Source organism: Xyrauchen texanus, chromosome 44, assembly GCF_025860055.1.
Source record: "Xyrauchen texanus isolate HMW12.3.18 chromosome 44, RBS_HiC_50CHRs, whole genome shotgun sequence".
In the NCBI taxonomy this organism is placed as follows: Eukaryota; Metazoa; Chordata; class Actinopteri; order Cypriniformes; family Catostomidae; genus Xyrauchen; species Xyrauchen texanus.
The window spans coordinates 32,930,652-32,950,687 of record NC_068319.1 but is presented as its reverse complement, the minus strand read 5'-3'; positions in this window follow the sequence as shown (position 1 = coordinate 32,950,687).

Below are 20,036 nucleotides of genomic sequence, written 5' to 3'. Positions count from 1 at the left end.
ACCAGCCTCAGAGAGGGGGAGCACACAGCACGGCACCTGAGGTAGCTGTGACTGCCTAAGGGAAACACAGCGCCAACTCACGTGAGGGGACAGAACCGTGGTTTTACACACAGGGGAGTCCGAGCAGGAGGCCTTACCTGTGGGGCCCCTATACCAGTACTAGGGTAGCTAGCGGTACCGCGAGTGGTTTGGGTCGGCGAGTCCCTCCAAGAGAACTGCGACCACGCAAGGGCTAGGGAGGAGCCAACCAGTGTCCCAAGCCTGGGATCTCCTGGGAAGAAGGCGCACTGTTTCCACTGGTTAGGGGAAGGCGCTGGGTGCAAGCGATCCACCCGGTCAGATCATCGGCGTGCCACCGAAGTTCCTACGGGCTCGGTACCTGAGAGAACACGGACAAAACTGACTCAACTCGGAGATTGTAGAATCTCGCAAAGTGTTAGGTGTTGCCCAGCCCGCAGCTCTACAAATGTCTGCTAGGGCAGTGCCCCTAGCCAGTGCCCATGAGGACGCTAACACTCCTGGTGGAGTGGGCTCGGACCCAGCAAGGGGGGCACGGCCTGGGTGTGATAAGCCAGGGAAATGGCATTGACAACCCAGTGGGCGTAGTCTCTGCTTGGAGACAGCTGCCCTTTCTGCTGTCCCCCAAAGCAGACGAAGAGCTGCTCAGAGCGCCTGGTGCTCTGTGTGCGGTCCAGGTAAATACGTAAGGCACGCATCGGACACAGCAGTGAGAGGGCTGGGTCTGCCTCCTCCCGGGCAGCGCTTGCAGGTTCACCACCTGATCCCTGAAGGGTGTGGTAGGAACCTTGGGCACGTAGTCCGGTCAGCGGTCTTAGGATCACGAAAGTGTCTGCCGGACCGAACTCCAGGCAGGCGCCGCTAACAGAGAACGCATGCAGGTCCCCCGACCCTCTTGATGGAGGCAAGCGCGATCAGCAGGGCAGTCTTGAGAGAGAGGGCCCTGAGTCCAACTGAGTCAAGCTGCTCGAAGGGGGTCTCCGGAGTCCCATCAGGATCGACCGAGAGATTCCAGGAGGGAAATAGGTTAGGCCGGAGGGAATCATCCTCCGGCACCTTTTAGGAACCTGACGATTAAGTCGTGCTTGCCAAGAGACTTGCCGCCTACCGTGTCATGGTGGGCCGCGATAGCAGCAACATACACCTTGAGGGTGGAGGGGACAGCCTCCTCTCCAGCCTCTCCTGAAGAAACACGAGCACTGACCTAACTGCGCGACTTCTGCGGTCTTCGCTCGGAAGAACACCAGTTCATGAACAGACGCCACTTCAGGGCGTAAAGATGCCTGGTCGAAGGGGCTCTGGCTTGGTTAATAGTGTCTATGATGGCTAAAGGTAGGCCGGCTAGACCCTCCGTGGCCCGGCCCAGGGACCAGACGTGGAGTTTCCAGAGGTCTTGGCGCTGGTGCCAGAGCGTGCCCCGCCCCTGAGAAAGAAGGTCCTTCCTCAGGGGAATTCGCCAGGGAGGGGCTGTCATAAGGAGCGTGAGATCCGAAAACCACGTCCCGTTGGGCCAGTAGGGGGCCACCAGAGTGACTTGCTCCTTGTCCTCCCTGACCTTGCATAGCACCTGTGCAAGAAGGCTCACTGGGGAAAAGCGTACTTAGCGCAGCCCCACGGGCCAGCTGTGTGCCAGAGCATCTGTCCCCAGGGGAGCCTCTGTGAGGGCATACCAGAGCGGACAGTGGGAGGTTTCCTGGGAGGCAAACAGGTCTACCTGGGCCTTGCCGAACCTGTCCCAGATCAGCTGGACCGATTAGGGGTGGAGCCTCCACTCTCCGCCAGGTAAGGTTTGTCTTGACAGCGCGTCCACTATCACATTGAGGTTGCCGGGGATGTGAGTGGCGCGCAGCGAGGAGGAGGAGACGACGGGCGAGCTGTGACATGTGGGGGGAGCGGACTCAGCCTTGGCGGTTTATGTAAGCCACCACCGTGGTGCTGTCTGTCCTGACCAGGACATGTTTGCCACGAATCATCGGAAGAAATTTCTTCAGGGCAAGACGAACGGCCAGCAGCTCTAGGCAGTTGATGTGCCAGCGCAGCGGCCTTGGTTCCACCGCCTGCGGCTGCGCGCCCATTGCACATGGCGCCCAACCCAATTTGGAGGCGCCGGTTGTAACCAGAACGCCGACGGACACCTGCTGCAAGGGTACCCCTGCCCGAAGAAAGCAGAGGTCTGTCCAGGGTTTGAAGGTTTGGAGGCAGGCAGTGGTAATTTCCATGCCGCGCGTGCCGTGGCGCCATGCTCGCCTCGACTCGAGTCTGGAGCCAATGCTGAAGTGGTCTCATATGCATCAACCCTAGTGGCGCGACCGCCGGAGGATGCCATATGCCCCAGGAGCTGTTGGAAACGCTTCAACGGACCACGGTGCCTGGCTTGAAGGAAGCGAGGCATTCCAGCACTGACTGAGCACGCTCGCTGGAGAGACGTGCTGTCATTGAGACTGAGTCTAACTCCAAACCGAGAAAAGAGATGCTCTGGACTGGGGTGAGCTTGCTCTTCTCCCAGTTGAAATGAAGCCCCAGCGGCAGAGGTGCTCAAGCACCTGGTCTCTGTGTGCGCATAGTAATTCCTGCGAGGGGCCAGAATGAGCCAATCGCCGAGGTAATTGAGTATGCGTATGCCCGCCCTCGTAGCAGGGCAAGAGCCACCTCTGCGACCTTCATGAAGACGCTGAGGGACAGAGACAGGCCAAGGGGAGGACCTTGTACTGATACGCCTGGCTGTCGAATGTGAACCGTAGAAAGGGTCGGTGTCGAGGGCTAATTGAGACGTGAAAGTACGCGTCCTTCAGGTCTACCGCTGAACCAATCTAGATGCCGAACGCCAGATAGGATTTGTTTCTGGGTGAGCATTTTGAACGGGAGTTTGGACAGGGTCCGATTGAAAACTCGCGAGGTCCAAGATCGGTCGTATGCCACCGCTTTCTTGGGTACAACGGTAAGGGCTGTAGAAACCCTTCTTCGCTTCGGTTGGAGGGACAGGCTCTATCGCGTCCTTGATTAGAAGGGAGGCGATTTCCTCGCGCAGGGAGAGGGCATGTTCGCCGTGCACTGCGGAGGAACGAACGCCCAGGAAGGGGGGCGGAGACCTGGCAAACTGAATTGCGTAACCGAGTCGAATGGCCGGTGCAGCCAGCGTGACGAGCTGGCAGCCTCTGCGCTCTGTGCTAGGGGCACCAAGGGGACAAGTATTTTGGACGTACCCGGCGGGGCTTCGCAGCGGTGCGGAACAGGTAACGCAGCGTCGGGAGGCTCTGTGGCGCCCCGAGGCTCTGGTGCTGAGAATAAGCTCAAAGCACTTACCTTGTTCCGCGCGACCGGCAGGGGCGGGTTCGTGACAGAGGAGGAGGTCTGATGTCGGCGCCCTCTGGACTCGCCTGAACCGGCCGGCCGGGAACAGTCGTGGGGCTGAGGGCGGAGCACCGCATCCTGGGCGCCGGACTGTTGAGGCCTGAAACAAAATTGCCGTGAGAACGGCATTTGCGGGCCATGTGACCCAGAGGTAAAGGAAATAGCTCTTTATTGAGAATTTGGGTACCGCAGCCCCCGCCAGGGGTGCGGCAAATGAAAAAACACAAGATTCTCCTCCCGCCCTCCACCGGGGACGGATCGGTCTCACCATCTCCGGAGCTAACTTCTCGCCCTCTGGGTCCGCTGTCTCAGGGACGCCTGGGAGCCTTCCGGTCCTCGACAGGGTCCGTGGAGGCAGGGGCGACGCTTCCTGCGGTTTGCTCGACGCTGGGGCTGAGAGCTGGGCCCAGGTTGGGGCGGAGCAGAAGGTCTTCTGGCCGCAGGAGGATGCCCTCGGCGAGCAGATGGGGCCTGGGCCGTGGCGGCAGGCTTGCGGCGCGGCATGATGTGAGAAATGGCCTCCGTCTGCTTCTTCACCAGGGAGAACTGCTGGGCAAAGTCCTCCACGGTGTCGCCGAAGAGGCCGAACTGGGAGACAGGGGCGTTGAGGAAGCGAGTCTTGTCGGCTTCACGCATCTCAACCAAGTACAGCCATTGCTGACGTTCCTGGACCACCAGAGTGGCCATCGCCTGCCCGAGTGCCCGCGCTGTGACCTTCGTCGCTCTCAGGGCGAGGTCGGTCGCTGAGCGCAGTTCCTGCAGCGTGTTGGGATCAGGGCCACCCCCGTGCATGTTGCGGAGTGCCTTGGCTTGATGGACCTGCAGGAGAGCCATGGCATGCAGGGCGGAAGTGGAACTGCCCGGGAAAGCATATCGGACATCTGTGCGTCGGCCTCCTGCTGGGCGTGCAAGCCCGAAGGCGGCAGCCCAGAGGAGCCCTCAGCGTCAGAGCCCACGCCCTCCGATGTTGCGGCGAACTCATCTGCTTCCATCGCCTGAGGGTAGGCAGACTGGCTGTGAGGCGAGTCGCCGCCACCTCGAGCGAGGACGGGAGTCAACGAGCGTGCCGGGGCGCGGGTGGTCCGAGGGGGCGTACCCGGTGGAGCTGCACCCGCTGCCATCCCCAAATCGCCTCCATCGCCAGCCGCATCGCCCTCAATCCCGTGGGAAGAAGGAGCGACACGGGCGGCTGGAGTGGCTTGCTTACGATTGTAAGCAAGCCGCGATCGCTAACGTTGTCATGGTCATGTTCTCGCAGTGAGAACATGAACCATCCACAAACGCAGCCTCGGTGTGATCACTGCCCAGACACACGAGACAACGCCTGTGGCCGTCGGAAGCGGAGAGTACTCTACCGCATCCAGGAACAACACAGGGGCGGAAGGGCATCTTTAAAAAGACGCGCCCTTAAAAGGACGTTCACGCCGCTGTGTTTTGCTCTTTTACAGAAATTACTCTTTTAGAAGGAAATAACTCTTTTATGAAAGAAAGACTCGTGAGAGATCTTTCATATTTCTGCAACTGTCGATGCGCTCAGGGGCAGGAAGTGCACAGCCGTGCAACCAGGAGAAAGCCGCTGTTGTGCGCCGCAGAATCCAACAGCATGCAGCAGAGGATAGCAGGAACTCGGTGTGTAGTCACGCAGCAAACTGCAAACACGCACCATCGGCTCGAAGAAATTTTCTGAATGAACTCCCGTATTTGCGCCGCTTAAATACCCGTATGTCCGGGGGCGGGACATGCAAATACTGGCTGCCAACTCTCATTGGCCTTTTTTCATAGTACAGAGGTGAATATCGGCGCTCAAGAGAGACCCCTAGTGTCGTTCTCTGACACAACGTAAGAGAGCGACAGAAGGGGAACACGTCTTTTGGATTAGAGAAAAGGAGACAGGAGAGAAAGATCATTAATTAATTAATGATTAATGATACAGAGTGCACAGATCATAAAATAATATCTGAAGAAATGTATAAATTTTACTCCAAACTTTATGGCTCTGAATATTCAAGATATGACACAGATATTTTCCTTGGTGGTTTGAGGCAGTATATCCCAAAGATAGAATTAGCCTTTAAAGAAATATGTGACTCTGAGATCAGAATGGCAGAATTAGATGAAGCAATTAAGAGAATAGCAGTAGGGAAAGCACCAGGACAAGATGGCCTGACATCCAATTTTTACAAATTCTTTTGGGTTGACCTGAAAGGATTTTTATTGGAGGCTATAAAGGACATTTTGAGCAATAGGACACTTACATCTACAATGAAACAGGGGCTAATAACTGTCATTCCCAAACAAGGCAAAGACAAAAGATATATCAATAATCTTCGCCCTATCACCTTATTGAACACTGACTATAAGCTGTTGTCTCATGTGATTGCTGACAGGTTGAGGAATGGTCTGGCTGATGTTATAAGTGATACTCAATCTGGTTTTCTCCGAGACAGATCTATACATAACAATATAAGATTGGTATTAGATCTGTTAGACTATAAACACTTAGTTAAGGATGATGGAATTATTATTTTTTTGGACTTTTACAAGGCCAAAGATTTACAAAGATTTGTTCAGGACTCTGGAGTGTTTTGGGTTTGGGAATAAGTTTATTGACATAATCAATATGCTATATACAGACATCAATAGTTCAGTGTCTCTGCCTTTTGGAACATCTAAGCGCTTGGATATAAAGAGAGGCATTCGACAAGGTTGTCCAACCTCGCCTTTGTTATTTATCATTGTAGCCGAATTACTAGCAATCCATGTAAAAAATAACCCGAACATCCAATCCCTAAATGTCATGGGAAATTCATTGGTCATAAGTCAACTGGCAGATGACACCACACTTTTTTTAAAGAATGCAAGACAAGTTCCAGTGGCATTAAAAGAGATTTCTTTGTTCTCCAAAGCATCTGGTTTAAAGTTGAATATGGAAAAATTTGAAATTTTAACTATTCAAGACCATGACATGATTAATATGTATAATATCCCAGTTAAAAATGAAGTCAGATAATTAGGTATTATATTTTCTAAAGATAAAAAGGTTAGAGAAACATCCAACATAGAAAATATCATTCAGAAAAATCAAACTATTCTTAACAGTTGGCTTCAAAGAGACTTATCTGTTTTTGGACGCATTTTACTTACTAAAATGCAAAGCTTGTCAAGACTTACCTTCCCAGCCTACTCATTGGATATACCCGAAAAATTAATTAAGAAGATCAATCAAGATAATTTCAATTTTATATGGAAAAATAAATATCATTATGTAAATAAAAGCGATACAGTGAAACCTGCCAAAGAAGGGGGGGTTAAATGCCATTGACTTTGACCCAATGAATGGTACCATCAAATTAAAATGGTTATAAAATGTTATTATAAAAGGTGATCATTTCTGGTTTGAGTTCCCCTTCAAAATCTTCAAAATGTTTGGTGGCATACATTTCTTATTAAGATGTGACTTCAACATTTCCAAACTACCGAATAAGCTTTCAACTTTCTATCAACAGGTTCTCCAATATTGGAAACTCATATACAAACATAACTTTACTCCTCACACGGTCCCAATATGGAATAACAAGTATATTAATTAAGAGAAAATCTTTTTTCTACAGTGAATGGATGGAAAAGGGTGTCTGGTCAATTGTTCATTTATTAGATAATTGTAGTAACTTCTTAACATATGATGTCTTTATCCGGAAATACAGTTTGATGTGCACTGAGAGGCAATTTAAAACTGTAATTCAGGCAATCCCACAAGCTCTGATCATTTTAGTAAAAGGCATGTTAACATACTCTGTGGTTATTCCTCGAGAGCCCACGTTTATCATAGATGCATATAATTTTTTAGATAAAAATAAATGTAATAATACATTTTTTAGAAATGTCCTCACTTCGATCTGCTTCCCTTCACCATTCAAGAGAAAACATATCTTCCAGAAATTTACCAGCAATTGTTTAGTGAAGATAAGAACCAGTTACCTTTCTTTTCCTATTTCACCGAAGGTAAAAGAAGTTCACTTCAAAGTGATGAATGAGATTTATCCATGTAACAACTTCTTGCATCAAAGATTTAATATGGATGTGAATGTTTGTACTTTCTGTGATTCTGACATTGAAACCGCAGAACATCTCTACTTCTCTTGTAGTGTAACCCAGACCTTCTGGGATGCTTTCCAGTACTGGATCATGTGCAATACACAAAATATCCCAATTTTAAAATATGAATACGTTAAATTTGGACTTCAAATGGAGAACAGAACAACTGAGTTTGGAGTGAATAATCTGATTTTAATGGCCAAATATCTCATACACAAATGTCGATTTCTTAAAACATCCCCTGTCTTTAATGCCTTTCTAAATGATATAATTCTGTATAAACAATCCCTGAAATGTTGCAAAACAAAAAAAGCCCTAATTTTTCATGAATACGTATGCAAACTCATTCCTTAGTGTCTACTGCTGAGTCCCTTGGTCTCTTTTCCCTTTATTTATTTTTGTTTGTTTGGTTTTGTTTTTTGGAAAATGTATCAATGTTGTACTAAATGTTCAATTCATGTTGTAAGATTGATTGAATATGATTGCAATGTGCCTTGTTGTATGTTTGATATGAATCTTTAATAATAATAAAAAAAAATAAAAAATCAGACAGGAAGTAGACGCATTTTCGCACATGCGCAGTACCAATCGTTTTTGCGGTACAGATCGAGTAGTTCTTTTTTTATTTATTTTTTTTATTTTATTGAACTATAGCATATACAAACAGCATGGCAAAAATCATATATCATTGCAATATAACAATGAAATCAGGTGCAAAATTGCATTACAGAAAACTAAAAATACATAAAAAAAAAGGCTAGGGTTTGTTTTTTAAATCATATTCTTCAATTATTTCAATAAGTTTTTGTGCATATTTACTTTTCATCATTTGCAGAGCCTTTGTGTAAGAAATAAACTTATTGTGAAATGCAGAAAACCTGGGTTTAACTTTCAAATATTTAGATTTGTGTATATAAAATTTTCCAAAAATAAGAATGTCATTAACCAGAAAATCATCTTTGTATCTGTTCATAACAAGTCCAAAGACAATGTCCTTATGAGAGAAATCTGAAAGAAGAGGAACCTTTGGGGAAAGCCACTCATGAATGTCAAGCCATAAAGCCTCTACATACATACAATGGAAAAATAAATTATCAGTAGTTTCAACTTCATCACAAAATACACAATTTCTAGTTTCAATTCCAAATCATTGTCGTACATATCACTGGAAGGATAAACATCATTTAAAATTTTGAAATGTATTTCCTTGGCTTTGGGGGTTAATAGGAATTTTAAATAATTAGTTTGTAACCTGTAAATTGTTTCTTTTGAGAAGAACTGTGATATCAAGTTTCTATAACCTACAAAAGGGAATAAAATGTTATCAAACAAATTTCTGATAGATCTGTTTGAAAATGTAATTTCTTTGAAATCGTAACCTCCAATTAAAAGTGATGTGAGACACAGGGTGGTGGGATTAGAGGTTGAAAGGAATCCTTTGATTAGACATATAATAGAGTTGGGGATAGCTTTGATTATAGAATTAAATGTGTTCCGATTACAGATAATATCAGATTTAAGACAAAATTTCTCATATGAAATAAAACATCCTCTGCTATTGACTAAATTAAGCCCCGACCAGATACCTTTCTCCATCCAGTCCTTATTATATAGTGATTTATTTCTTATTGTGATATATCTATTATTCCATATAGGGGTCTTATGTGGTGTGAAATTATGATTGTATAAAAGTTTCCAGTACAACAAGACTTGCAGGTGAAACTGGGATAGTTTGACAGGGAGACGTTGGGGAGTGAAATCACATCTAAGTAAAAATTCTATCCCTCCAAATTTTTTAAAAATTTCTCTGGGAATATGAAACGTCTATGTTACGAATGTAACCTCCGTTCCCCGATGAAGGGAACGAGACGTTGTGTCGGAGAAGCGACACTAGGGGGTCTCTCTTGAGCCACCGAATATACCTCTGATCTATGAAAAAAGGCCAATGAGAAGTTGGCAGCTAGTATTTGCATACCCCGCCCCCGGACATACGGGTACAAAGGTGAGACAAATACTAGAGTTCATTCAGGATTTTTCTGAGGAGCCGGAAATGGTCCGGCCACTACAGCGGCTCGGCTCAGCGACGTGGCCGGAAGGACACAACGCCTCGTTCCTCCATCGGGAACGGAGGTTACATTCAGTAACCTAGACATTCCCTTCTGTCGCTCTCTCCACGCTGTGTCGGAGAAGCTGACACTAGGGGTCCAATTTAAATTACGCCATGCGCTGAGCCGTATGCGTGGTCTGACACAGGAGCGGGCAGGTGTTTTTACGTGCCAGACGACCAGCTGTATCAGACTACACGCACTCTTCCCCAATGCCCCACAAAAGTCGCCGGAATCCTTTTGGTTACCCTGACAGGGGAACAAGGCGACGCTTGCCAACCTGGGAACGGGCCAAGCCTGGCTGGGCCTCTTTCTCTCTATGTTTCTCGCATAGAGCAATAGAGAGCCGGGGCCCTTACACGCACTGAGGGAAGGGGGTCTTACCCAATTTCCTATTCTTTCAGGGGGAAAAGACCCTGCGGAGACCACCCCTACCCAGCTGGGGAGGTAAGGTGGCGAATACATCACATGTGTTTTTAGGCGACACGTGGAAGTGGCGTGGTGGTAGATCCAGCCTCAGCGAGGGGGGAGTTGCTACACACGGCGACCGAAGGGCAGCTGGAACTTAACCAAGGAAAACGCGGGTCCGCTCGTAAGGGGACCGTATCCCGCGTAGGAGTCCTCACCCTGTGGAGCACCTATTCCAGTACAGGGTAGATTTGAGTACCCGCAGTGGATTGGGTCGGCAAGTTCCTCCGCCGAACTGCGGACCCATGAGGGCTAGGGAGGAATCGACCAGGGATTCGAGTTGAGTGAAATCTCCTGGGAAAAAAGACGCACAGTTTTACCTCAAGCGAATGAAAGGGCGTATATGCAAGCGATTCACCCGATCAGCCCATCAGCGTGTTACCGAGTTCTACTGGCTCGGACCTGAGAAAACACGGGATGAAACTGACTCAACCCTGAGATTACAGTATCTCGTAAAGGTGTTGGGTGTCGCCAAACCTGCTGCTCTACAAATGTCTGCCAGGGAGGTACCCCTGGCCAGTGCCCACGAGGACGCAACACTCCTTGTCGAGTGAGCTCAGACCCGCAAAGGGGGGGCACGGCCTGAGTGTGATAAGCCAGTGAAATGGCATCTACTACCCAGTGGGAAAGCCTCTGTTTGGAGACAGCGTTTCCTTTCCGCTGTCCCCCAAAGCATACAAAGAGCTGCTCAGAGTGTCTAAAGCTCTGCGTGCGGTCCAGATAGGTACGCAAAGCACGTACCGGACACAGCAACTACGGGCCTGGGTCTGCCTCCTCCCGGGGCTTCGCTTGCAGGTTCACTACCTGGTCTCTGAAGGGCGTGGTAGGAACCTTGGGCACGTAGCCTGGTCGCGGTCTTAGGATACCATGAGTGTCTGCCGGACCGAACTCCAGGCAAGTGTCACTGACAGAGAACACTTGCAGGTCCCCGACCCTCTTGATGGAGGCGAGTGCGATCAGCAGGGCAGTCTTAAGAGAAAGGGCCCTGAGTCCAACTGATTCTAGTGGCTCAAAGGGAGGTCTCTGGAGGCCTGCAAGGACTACTGAGAGGTCCCAGGAGGGGAACAGGCTTGGCCGGGAGGGATTTAACCTCCGGGCGCCTCTTAGGAACCTGATGATTAAGTCGTGCTTACCAAGGGACTTGCCATCTACTGCGTCGTGGTGGGCCGCAACATACACCTTCAAGGTGGACAGGGAACAGCCTCCCCTCCAACCTCTCCTGCAGGAATAGGAGCACTGACCTAACTGCGCACCTCTGTGGGTCTCCAGCCCGGGAAGAACACCAATTTGCGAACAAGCGCCACTTCAGGGCGTAGAGCTGCCTGGTGGAAGGGGCTCTGGCTTGGTTGACCGTGTCTATGACAGTAGGTGGTAGGCCAGCTAGATCTTCCACGTCCCGTCCAGGGACCAGACGTGGAGTTTCCAGAGGTCTGGATGCGGATGCCAGAGCGTGCCCTGCCCCTGAGAAAGAAGGTCCTTCCTCAGGGGAATTCGCCAGGGAGGGGCTGTAGCGAGGAGTACGAGGTCCAAGAACCAGGCCCGGTTGGGCCAGTATGGAGCCACTAGTGTGACTTGCTCCTCGTCCTCCCTGACCTTGCACAGCACCTGTGCAAGAAGGCTCACTGGGGGAAATGCGTACTTGCGCAGCCCCGTGGGCCAGCTGTGTGCCAGCGCGTCTGCCCCGAGGCAAGCCTCTGTCCGGCCATACCAGAGCTGGCAGTGGGAGGTCTCTCGGGAGGCAAGCAGGTCTACCTGGGCCTTGCCGAATCGTTCCCAAATCAGCTGAACCAACTGGGGGTGAAGCCTCCACTCTCCACTGGACAAGCGTTGTCGTGACAGCACGTCCGTTACCACATTGAGTTTGCCGAGGATGTGAGTGGTACGCAGTGACCTGAGTCGCTGCTGGCTCCAAAGGAGGAGACAACGGGCGAGTCGTGACATGTGGCGGGAGCGTACGCCGCCTTGGCGATTTATGTACGCTACCGCAGTGGTACACTCAACAACTCTAGGCAATTGATATGCCAGCGCAGTGGGGCCCCTCTCCAAAGGCCCGCAGCTGCGTGCCCGTTGCAAACGGTGCCCCAACCCGATTTGGATGCATCGGTAGTGACCAGGACCCGTCGGGACACCTGCTGCAGGGGCACTCCTGCCCGTAGAAAGCAGAGGTCTGTCCAGGGTTTGAGTGTTTGGCAGCATGCGGGGGGTGATTATCACACGGTGCATGCCGTGGCGCCATGCTCGTCTCGGGACTCGAGTCTGAAGCCAGTGCTGAAGCGGTCTCATATGCATCAACCCCAGCGGCGTGACTGCGGCGGAGGATGCTATATGCCCCAGGAGCCTCTGGAAGAGTTTTAGAGGGACCGTTGTGCCTGGCTTGAACTTTGCGAGGCATTTCAGCACCGACTGTGCACGCTCGTTGGTGAGACGTGCGGACATTGAGACTGAGTCCAACTCCATGCCGAGAAAGGAGATGCTCTGAACCGGAGTGAGCTTGCCCTTTTCTCGGTTGACCTGAAGCCCCAAGCAGCTGAGGTGCTTGAGCACCTGGTCTCTGTGAGTGCATAGTAACTCTCGGGAGTGGGCCAGTATGAGCCAGTCGTCGAGGTAGTTGAGTATGCGGATGCCGGCTTCTCGGAGCGGGGCAAGAGCTGCCTCTACGACTTTCGTGAAGACGCGAGGGGACAGAGACATGCCGAAGGGGAGGACTTTGTACTGGAACACCTGGCCGTCGAACGCGAACCGTAGGAAGGGTCGGTGTCACAGCAGAATTGAGACATGGAAGTACGCATCCTTCAGGTCTACCGCTGCGAACCAATCTAGGTGCTGGACGCCTGTTAAGATACACTTAAGTGTGAGCATTTTGAACGGGAGTTTGAGCAGTGCTCGGTTTAAAACTCGCAGGTCCAAGATTGGTCGTAAGCCGCCGCCTTTCTTGGGTACAACAAAGTAAGGGCTGTAGAAACCCTTCTTCATTTCGGAGGGACAGGCTCTATCGCGTCTTTGAGTAGAAGAGTAGCGATCTCCGCGCGCAGGGATTGGGCATGTTCGCCGTGCACTGCGGTGAAGCGGACGCCCGTGAAGGGGGGCGGGGGCCTGGCAAACTGAATTGCGTAACCGAGTTGGATGGTCCGGGCCAGCCAGCGTGATCGGTTGGGAAGTGAAAGCCACGCATCCAATCTCCGTGCTAGGGGCACCAAGGGGACGAGTATTTTCGACGTACCCGGTGGGGCTTCAAGTCAAGTCAAGTCAAGTGGTTTTTATTGTCGTTTCAACCATATACAGTTAGTACAGTACACAGCAAAACGAGACAACGTTCCTCCAGGACCATGGTGCTACATAAAAACAACAAAGGACCAACATAGGACCACATGAGACTACACAACGGAATAAAATACCTATATAAACTACCTATATATACCTATATAAAGTGCACGTGCAAACATGTGCAAAAAGTACAGGACAGTACAACAAATTACTGACAATGAACAGGACAATAGACAGTGCAGCGCCGACCAGTACTCAGTAGTGCAAAAAGATGACAGTTTCTAAAAATGTAAACATAACATACTATGAGATAGTGTTCTATGCACATAGCAGTTATTGAGGTAGCAGACAGTTATAAAGTGACAGTAATTAAAGTGCAACTCAGGACACGTGTGTGTCAAACCGCACACACGCAGCGGGGCGGAGCAGGTAATGTGCCGTCGGGAGGCGAGGGTGCGTCCCGAGGCTTTGGTGCTGAGAAAAGACTCGAAGCACTTACCTTGCTCCGCGCACCCGGCAGGGGGCGGGTTAGTGACTGAGGAGGAGGTCTTATGGTGGCGTCCTCTGGACTCATCAGAACCGGCCGGCCGGGGGTCAGTCGTGGGGCTGAAGGTGGACCTGTGGCCGCGTCCAGCATGCCGGGACTGTTGAGATCTGGAAGCAGAGTGCCGTGAGAACGGCATTTGCGGGCCAGATGACCCAGAGGCAAAGGAAATAGCTCTTTTATTGAGAATTTGGGTACCGCTGCCCCGGTTAAGGGGAGCGGCAAATGAAATGTATTCAAAACAAAATTCTCCTCCTGGCCCTCCACCGGGGGACGGAGCGGTCTTACCATCTCCGGAGCTAACGTCTTGGGCTCTGGGTCGTCCATCTCATGAGCGCCTGGGAGCCTTCCGGGTCCTCGAGGGGGTCCGTGAGACGGGGGGCGTCGGCTTCCTGCGGGGCGCTCGACACGTGAGCTGAGAGCTGGGCCCAGGTTGAGGCGGAGCAGCCTGTTGTTTCTTCACAGGGGGGCGCCCTCGGCAAGCAGACGGGGCATGGCCCGAGGCAGCAGACATGCGGCAGGGCAGGATATGGGAGATCGCCTCCGTCTGTTTCTTCACCGTGGAGAACTGCTGGGTAACGTCCTCGACGGTGTCACCGAAGAGGCGAACTGGGAGACTGGGGCGTCGAGAAAGCGAGTCTTGTCAGTCTCACGCATCTCGACCAAGTTCAGCCACAGGTGTCGTTCCTGGACCACGAGGGTGGCCATTGCCTGCCCGAGTGACTGCGCTGTGACCTTCGTGGCTCTGAGGGCGAGGTCGGTCGCTGAGCGCAGTTCCTGCAGCACATCGGGATCAGGGCTACCCACGTGCAATTGTTTGAGCGCCTTGGCCTGGTGGACTTGCAGGAGGGCCATGGCGTGCAGGGCGGAAGCGGCCTGTCCAGTGGCGCTGTAGGCCTTCGCTGTCAGCGAGGATGTTGTCCTACAGGCCTTGGAGGGGAGTACAGGGCGACCCCGGCAGGTGGTAGGGTTTCCGGGGCATAGGTGAAGCGCAACAGCCCTGTCCACCGGGGGAATCGTCGTGTATCCGTGGACCGCTCCGCCGTCGAGGGTAGCGAGAGCGGATGAGCGAGTGGCTTTGCGAGAGGTGAAAGGCGCTTTCCACAGCAACGTCAGCTCATCATGCACCTCCTGGAAAAACGGGACTGGGGGGGCGTGGCCGTGGGCGGCGCCCAGACCCCAGGAACCAGTCATCCAACCGCGATGGCTGTGGGGAGGACGGAGGGTTCCAGTCCAAGCCCATGCTGCCGGCGGCCCGGGAAAGCATGTCGGACATCTGAGCGTCAGCCTCAGCCTGGGGGTGCTGGCCCGATAGGCAGGCTGGCTGTGAGGCGAGACGCTGTTGCCTCGAGCACGGACGGGAGTCAACGAGCGTGCTGGGGAACGGGTGGTCCGCAGGTCTCTGGTACCCGACGGAGCCGCACCCGCTGCCGCCCCCAAATCGCCTCCAGCGCCACTTGCACCGTCCTCAATCCCGTGGGAAGAAGGAGCAATGCGAGGGGCGGCTGGAGTGGCTTGTTCTCAGTTGAAAACAAGTCGCGACCGCAACGTTGTCATGGTCATGTTCTTGCAGTAAGAACATGAACCATCCACAAATGCAGCCTCGGTGTGATCACTACCCAGACACACGAGACAACAACTGTGGCCGTCTGAAACGGAGAGCACTCTACCGCATCCAGGAACTACACAGCGGCGGAACGGCATCTTTATAAAGACGCGTCCTGAAAAGGACGTTCAACGCCCCTGTGTTTGCTCTTTTAGAGGAAATTACTCTTTTAAATAAAATCACTCTTTCAAGCCGCTGTTATGCGCTGTCAAATCCAACAGCATGCAGATCGTCAGAGTAATACACGGGTGTGTGTAACTCGTACAAGACCATCGGCTCCGAAGAAAATTTCTGAATGAACTCTAGTATTTGCCTCGCCTTTGTACCCATATGTCCGGGGGCGGGGTATGCAAATACTAGCTGCCAACTTCTCATTGGCCTTTTTTCATAGATCAGAGGTATATTCGGTGGCTCAAGAGAGACCCCTAGTGTCGCTTCTCCGACACAACGTGGAGAGAGCGACAGAAGGGGAACCAAAGGTTGTTGTTATTTAGAAAAGATTTTAACCAGTTAATTTTCAGGGTTCCATTTATGGAATCAAAGTCAATGGCTTGTAGACCTCCCTCCTTGAAATTTTTAATCAACTTTGCTCTTTTAATGTAATGGACTTTCTTTCTTAAATTAATCTGATTAATTTTTTTAATCACTTTGTTTGGAATTGCCAACGAGTATGCAGGATAAATGCACCTAGATAATATCTCTTAATAACCACAAATTAAGTTTAGATTGGCACATATCAACAATTTTCCAGAGTTTCATATTTTCATGTTTAATTGAGTCTTTGGAAATATATATTCCTAAATATTTCACTGTGGATTTTATAGGGATGTTGTAAGCCTCAGTTAATTGACATTGATGAATTGGCATTAACTCACATTTGTTCAGATTTAATTTTAAGCCAGTGGCTTTAGAAAAGGTGTGAATAATTTGTAGAATTTTCAGAATTTCTGACAACTGCTTCATAAAAATGGTAGTGTTGTCAGTTAACTGGCTGATGATTACTGGTTGCCCAAAAGCCTCTAATGGAGCAATGTTAGAATTTTTAACAAGGATAGCAAGCAGCTCAGTAGCCATTATAAAGAGAAATGGGGATAAGGGGCAACCCTGTTTAACTTCACGTTTGATAGGGAATCTGGGTGATGTACCTCCTGGTAAGGAAATATAACTATTTGAATTTTCATAAAGAGATTTTATAATGGTTATAAATTTCTCTCCAAAACCAAATAAACTTAAACAGTGGAAAATAAATGGGTGTTCGATTGAATCAAATGCCTTAAAGAAGTCAAGAAATAAAATAAAACCATCATCGTCTACAGTGGTTCTCAACCGGGGGGACGTGGACATTCTCCCGGGGGGGCGCGAGTAGGCTACGATGGAAGGGAAAAAAACTGGAAAAAAAAAATTTTGGGCACATTTTTTTATCACTAAACTACTGTCATAAAAAGTTATAGTTTTGTATATACATAACTCCTGAATAAAAATTAAAATGTGTTTGGACTGATTTAAAAAAAAAGTTTTGAACAAATTTGATTGGTTTGTCGATAGTGAGCGGAAATGCAGGTGATAAGCATAAGCGGTTTCATTAAGCGAGTCATTGAGTCGTTCATTCAAACAATTCGTTCAAACGGCCGATTCATCAAGAATGAGACAGATGTTTGTGAATGGGTCATTGAATCTTTGACTCAACCGATTCGTTCACAACACTGAATCATTCAAAACACGACTGAGTATTGCTGTGAGATGCGCTATGCTAAATAAATAACAATACATTGTTGTAACAGCAATATCTCCAAGTTTTGTTTTTCACTGTAAAAATGTCATGATTTGCCAATGCAAAGAGAGTGCCGCCACCTTTTCCCCCCACTTCAAGCACTGATTATAACACAAACAAATCATCCTCCTGGCGGCTTTTTTTTTTTGTCAAAAGCGACAAATCCAGCGACTTTTACTGGTGTTTTTGGAGACTTTTGTGGTGTTTGGAGACTCGAAGCACGAATCACTCTGCAGTTAGGCCTACTGTGCTCAACGAACAGCGGGTGCTGCCGTGAGCCCCTCTCCCGTCCAAAAGCACTCACAGGCGGTCAGTCTCTCAGTAGCCTCGCGCAGCAGTCAGAGCAGAGAGGAGACACACACCCCTCCGCGTCCAGGCTGCAAATGAATCGCGCATGCGCATGGCCGCCGCCGTTCCCGCCCTGGCTTACAGAGCGGGGTATAAATGTAAATGTTCACTCACTCTCACACAAAAATAAATCACTGCATTTAAATTGACTCACGACATAGCTTTCCATTCACTCTAGTCTAGTCTCTTGCCAAGTTCGCTTGTGCCAGCTCTCGCTAGTCTTATCAATCTCGATTTACATAGGCCTTTACTACAAAACCCCAACATTCTTTTTAAAGACTAAACCCACAAACATTCTTTTTTAAGATTAGATCAAATCTCAGCCCTAGCCAGTATTTTTTTTTTAACTGCTAGGCAGTAGCTGCACTTAGCTAAAATTACCCACACGACTAAGACACACACACACACACACACACACACACACACACACTGACGAGGACTACAATCGTTAAGTATTAAAATAAAATCTGAATTGTCTGCAAAATAATTATTTTGTTCGTTTAATTAAAGATTGTGCCTAAGTCCCGACTGATTAGCCCCTGATACGTCTCTCAACAGTCGCTAGGAGAATTGTAGACATGTCCAATGATATCAGATAGCAACTGATAGATTTCGTAAAAAAGAGTCCTTACTACGCGCTGCAGCTGGACGAATCCACTGATATTGCTGGGCAGGCACAGCTCCTCACCTATGTCAGGTATCTGCGGGACAAGTGATTGAGGAGGATGTCCTGTTTTGCCGGCCTCTTCAGTCGCACACTACAGGAGAAGCCATTTTCAATGTCCTTGATATTTTTATCCGTGAAAATGGTTTGGCTTGGGACCGATGCGTTGGCCTATGCACGGATGATGCGCAGGCAATGACGGGGCGTGAGCGTGGCCTAGCTGCTCGCGTTCAGCAAGTAGCTCCACTTGTGAAATGGACACATTGCATGGTCCATCGCGAAGCACTAGCTGCTAAAAAAATGACGGTTCTCTTTGACTCCATGCTGAACCAATCCGTGAAAATAATAAATCTCATCAAATCACAGCCGCTAAACTCTCGCTTGTTTGGGGTCCTCTGCCAGGAGATGGGGTCAGGGCACGAACAGCTGCTTCTGCACACTGAAGTTCGCTGGCTCTCCAGGGGGCGGGTGTTACAGCGGTTGTATGAGCTGCGAGAGGAGGTGAAGTGGTTTTTGACAGAAATCAAATCAGATCTGGTGAAGCATCTGCATGACACTATGTGGCTTGCGTCTCTGTCCTATTTGGTTGATATATTTGACCGCTTGAATGGCCTCAACCTGTCTTTGCAAGGCCGCGAAACTCATATTTTGCTCCTTGCAGACAAAGTGCATGCCTTCACACAAAAACTAGACCTCTGGCATGGCCGCATCAGTCGAGGGAACTGCGACATGTTCCCCAGCCTTGCAGACTTTATCACTGATGCAGGCACGTCACACGATTTCTCCTCCCTATTTCAATCAGCGTCTGAGCACCTGTCAGCAATGAGAAAACAATTTGCGACGTACTTTAAAGAGGATTATCGCTCTTTTGCTTGGGTTCGAGATCCGTTTGTGTGCACAGCAAACGAGCTATCAATTGATATGCAGGAACAGCTTATTGAGCTGAAGAGTGACAGTAGACTGAAGGAACTCTTTAGCTCCTGCCCTCTTTCGTCATTCTGGGCAGCACTGATGCAGGAATACCCTGAACTCTGTGACGTCGCCTTGAAGATTCTCCTTCCTTTCGCGTCGACATATTTGTGTGAGGCAGGATTCTCAAAAATTACTGCACTCAAAACGAAATACCGCAATCGTGCACAAATTGAGGATGATTTGAGGCTATGTTTATCAAACATTGAGCCAAGAATTGAGGATCTTTGCAAGGCAAAGCAGGCTCAGGTCTCACATTAACATCACCTACCAGCAAGCTTCTGTAAAAATGCAGATGATGCCTACTATTAGGCCTAGTAATAATAACAATAATAAAGCATAAATTAATATCAGAGGTCTGGTGCCAATTCCTAATTATAGCAATAGCCTAGTAATGATAATAGGCCTACTGATGATGATAATAATAATAATAATAATAACAACAATAAAGCATGTAACCTCATATAATTATATAGCAATAGCCTAGTAATGATGATAGGCCTACTACTACTCATAATAATAATAATAATGCCTGCAAGCTCACATTAGAAGTCTGGTGCTACTGCCAATTATAATAATAATAATAATAACAACAATAAAGCATGGGGCGGGGCGGGGCGGGGCGGGGCGGGGCGGGGCGGGGGGCACTGGGGCCCCAACTGCAATGAACCAGCTTTGGGGGGGCCCAGCTTGCAAAAGGTTGAGAACCCCTGCTTTATAGCGTCCAAGATGGCATTCATGCCTTCTTTACCCTCGGATCCAGTATCTTTTCTTTTAGTTGCTGGAGGATTCTTCAATGGCGAGAAGGGATCTTTTCTTTTAGCCTTTTCGGT